Raw genomic sequence first — 4,573 nt, 5'->3', positions numbered from 1 at the left:
TATTTCAACAAAAGGGTGACAGTGAAATTATGAGTAATTCCTTGTATTACTTACTTGGAAGTAATTTACTGGTCTAGCTTGAAGCTTAAATATAATGTATTGCACAACTGCTGGCAACCATAGAAATAATAGCATCAAACTTCGTAACTTCAACCTCTTAAAAATTTCAGATGAACATAAATCTGTAAAACTGTCTTTTTCTTTAGGATTTATTACTAAATTACTAATATTAATGGGGGAATACACTGTTTTAGTTTGCAAGGTCAGCATTAAGGAGGACTGTAGGAGGCAAGTGTATTTGAGGAATGGTAACAGTATTGGGATAATTAAATATTGGGAAAACAGGAGCTAATTTTTCCTGAAAGCTTGACCATTACTTGCTGACAAGGGAGTTGACCTGGAGTGTGGAAGCAGTTTTAAGATTTTAAGTACATATGTTAGGGAATCTCCCCAGCACTTGCATTAACTTTATGTATTTGTAGTTTACATGAATTTGTATTCATGACTGGTACGTTGAGAATGTTGAGATTCAAAAGCTTAGAACTATACAAACTAGCATGTCAACTATATCTGTAATTTTAAAGTGAGTGAGCTGTGAAGAAGAACATGTAGCAAGGCTGAAAAATCATTGCGAAACCATTGCTTTTTTCCTTAGGTAGTTACTGGGCTTTAAAGAAATTATTTTAATTAGCAGGGGGGTTGTTGCTCGAGTGTTACAGAAGAAGCAAAGATTTTAGGGAGATAAAGTTTCTTCTGTTAGATTTTCTGATATGGTTGGAAAATAAAAAAGACACATTTCAAGCACAGTTTTATTGGGTTTATTTTTAGACCACTTTTAATATCTTAAAGATGACTGGTATTACAAAGACAGTTAATGGTTAAAATATGGTTTACTAGAGCTTTTAAGTAAGTAGATAGATTGAGGATGTCTGTATGTGTATGCTAATGTATACAGCGTTCATTAATGACTTGTGCATTGCTACTTCTAGGCAGCTGAAACATGCACCTGTATGTGCTTGACTAAAGGTCTCTAACTCTTGGAAGAGCAGAAAAACCTTAAATAATAAGGTGACTGCTGTAGATCACCACTTGCAAGAAATGGAGTCTGAAACCAAAACCATTGAAGATCCTCTCAGCATATTTCTACTTAAGTTACTTAGAGCAAAGTTGAGCTTAGTAAGTCTTCAGGCAAAGTGATTGACATGGTGTCCTTGGGTTGTGTGTGTGTGTGCGTGTGTCATTAGTTGCACTCCTTCACTGCCACGTGAAGTATTGCTTTATTAACATAGTTCAGAAACCTAGGATGAGAAGCAGTCTGGAAAGCCTGCCTTACAGATCTGTGGCATAGTGTGCAAGGATCTGTGGAAGTGTTCAAGGCCAGGTTGGATGAGGCTTTGAGCAACCTGGTCTAGTGGGAGGAGTCCCTGCCCATAGCAGGGGGGTTGGAACTCGATGATCTCTAAGGTCTCTTTCAACCCAAACCATTCTGTGATTCTATAGTTTGATCAGAGTTCTGCTGGAGCGCAGTGTAATGCCCTGTCTGGTTGCAGGTTTCCTTCTGTGCCCACGGGCACCCACACTACTGAGAGGGCTTGGGGCCTGGGCTGTGGCCTTTTATAAGGCAAAATTTCTCCGCTGTACAGGCAAAGTTGGTGCATGACAGCACAGTTAACACGTTTGAAGTCATTACACAGAAATGGTACAAAAGTCCATAAAATTTCTGGGAGTGTGATCATTGAACATGTTTGAGAAATGCCATACGTGGTACTTTCAGGAAAAATACAGGACAAATGTAACACTGTTTTCAAGCAGGCTGGAGGAAGAGTAAAGCTGTTCTGAAAGGTTAATTGAGAAACGTGTTAAATTTCTGATACTAGTTGGCAGTGGAGACTTTTCTGGGTGTAAGGCATTTGTTTGTTTTACCTCACAATTTGTTTTTAATAGAATGTATGTGAAGTCATGGTATACATATTCTTTTGGCACTTACCTACACATCACTTTGTTCTGAGACTTGAAAAGAATGGTCTCTTGAATATATGTTTTTCCAATCATTGTTTTATACTCAGTCCAGTTGCATTTTGTTTTTCCTCCCATTGTTGGTCACTTTCTGCTTCATTTCTCCAGAAATGTTTTCTGGTAACTTTTAACACGTGTTTTCTCTTTTATTAATATCATTGAGTAATACTTATTGGTGGAAATAAGTTCATGAAATTAATTTCAGTAAAATTTAATTGAATATATTCCAGGTATAGTAAGTTTTTGCAGGATTGCGGCTTAAAATACTGTAAAACATCAAATTCCTTAAATTTTCATTGCTAGTAGTGCTGAGCTTGTTTATGCACGTAGATAATGACAGATGTCTGTTTCTGATCTCATTAAACTTCAATTTGCCTCTAGGGGAACACTAGTAAAGTATAGTTTGGCTACTGTCTATTCTTAAACATTGCTTCTCCCAGATTACAGGAGTATAAAATCCCTTTAGCATCATGTTCATTAGCATGATTTCTAGCTTGATGGGTCTTCTCAATGTATGAGAAGGGTTTTCTTTGGTTAATTAGCAGCTGTAGACCACAACAGGGTGTAATTGTGCATATACCTCGAGATTTTGGTGTTAACCTCTGTGTGTCTTCAACTTCTTGCCTTCTAGTCAGCCCAACGATTACCAGTTAACCTGAGTTTCTCGTTTTTTCTGACTGAGACTTGTCTGAAGTGATTTAAAGCTATAATCTGCTCACAAAAGTGTTTCAGTGTTTGCTTTATTGAAGAATGTTTTAAGTTAAGCCTCTGTCATTTGAGACTTGAGGGGTATTTGGACAAATCAATAAATCGTGTGTGTGTGTGTGTGTATACACATACAAACACATATATTTAGTTACTTACAATCTGGCTAATTGGTAAAGAGGAATGGTAGATTTAAGGGGGAGATAGGGCCTTTGGCAGCGCAGAGCCAACCGTTACAAATGTACAAAATCTTGAATTACCAGTAGTTGTTAGGACACTTCAGAAAAATCTCTGCTATAACATTTGGGATAATCCCATAGAGTTCAAAATTTGGAAGAAAAGTTTAGTCTAGCAAGGTCAGACTTAAGGTTAACAAGCTAATCAGAAATGCTGACATAATCTTTCTGGATATAGGATGTGTGAGGTTAGTGAGAGAACATAGTAGATGGGAAGACGGTTTTGAAGAAGTTAACCCCTTTTGCCTCTGTACTACTCAAGAGATAGCCAAGCTACCTTAATAAACTAGAAATGAAAGAGGCAATGTAATAGTGAAGATGTGCTAATTTTTTTTTTTTTTTGTTATAAACTTTAAGTGATCCTGCAAGATCTGCAGGAAGTATTCTGCTGCATGAGAGTGTCTTGCAGCATTTAAGACCATTTTAGTTACTTGTTACGGAGATGTAAAGCTGCTTTTGATGCCTTATTTTTTTCTAACATGCAGAGGAACTTCATGAACTTAAATTTGGAGTTTGTCCCAATTTTGTTTCTTCTTGTCTGCTGGGGACCTCCTTTTTCCTGTCTGCTTTATTTTCTTCCTGCTCTGAATTCCTCATGTTACTCTTGTTTATGTGCAAAAGGCTTATTGCTAAGAACTTGCTGGTAGGGTCTCCCAGATGCACTTTTTCACCTTTGCTCAGCAGACTTCCCTTAGGAAAGTGCAGGTGTTTCCTCCTCATCTGGTGGTTGCATACAGAAGCTGAGACTAGCAATCAATAGAGAAGTGTGTATGCATACACTTACACACAAGCACACAGTTCTCTGTGTAAGGGTGTAGCAACTCATCACTCTCCCAGTGACTCTTCTACTATAGTTTAGATAACCGCTGGGCAGGATTGTGGCCAAGTATGCTAGTCAGAAGTTTTGAGTTCTCAAACCAGAACAGTCATTGCAAAACTAAGGATACAACTGCCAAGCAGTCTGTTAAACTGAACTGAACATAGAAGTAGGCTTTAATATGTACTGAGAATGTAGAAACATGACAGCTGTGTGACTTGCTCTTCTCCAGCAGAAGGTTGCAGAGTTGTGGTTTGCAGGATGGAAGAAATAATAACTGTGGGACTGGCATTTACTGACTAGGACCTTAATTACCAATAGCACGTAGTTAGAAAACACTGTTATTCACCGAAATTGGTGAAAAAGTTATAACTGTTGATTCAGAATCAGTGAAACTAGAACACTGCTTTACTTGCCTGCTCTAAAGCTATCCTGTGTCTGGACAGGTGTAGTGTCATGTTAGGCTTCTTACACAGGTGGAAGAATTCAGCTTGCTTCTCAGATTCTGTAGTTCCCTGTTAAGTTTGTCTTATCTTTTAGTTTAGGCTTTTGATTTTTATCTGTTTGGGTTTTTTTGAAGTCTCTCCCAGTATGCAAGTCCTTGAAAAGATCTTGTAAATATTTAGAGATTTTGAGTAACAAAGGCAGCTTTATTAGGATTGGCAAAAGAAAAGTCGTAAATATCTTGCATGTTACTGTTTCTAGCTAAGAACATATTCAATAGAAGGTCCAGTTTGACATAAGTTTAGTAGAACTGTAGTCTCCTAATTTCCTCCCCCCCGCAGCTGTTTTATCTGCC

The sequence above is a fragment of the Pterocles gutturalis genome, unplaced genomic scaffold (assembly GCF_000699245.1).
Source record: "Pterocles gutturalis isolate BGI_N339 unplaced genomic scaffold, ASM69924v1 scaffold17160, whole genome shotgun sequence".
In the NCBI taxonomy this organism is placed as follows: Eukaryota; Metazoa; Chordata; class Aves; order Pterocliformes; family Pteroclidae; genus Pterocles; species Pterocles gutturalis.
The sequence above is the reverse complement of the archived record's forward strand: the minus strand, read 5'-3'. Positions refer to the sequence as shown.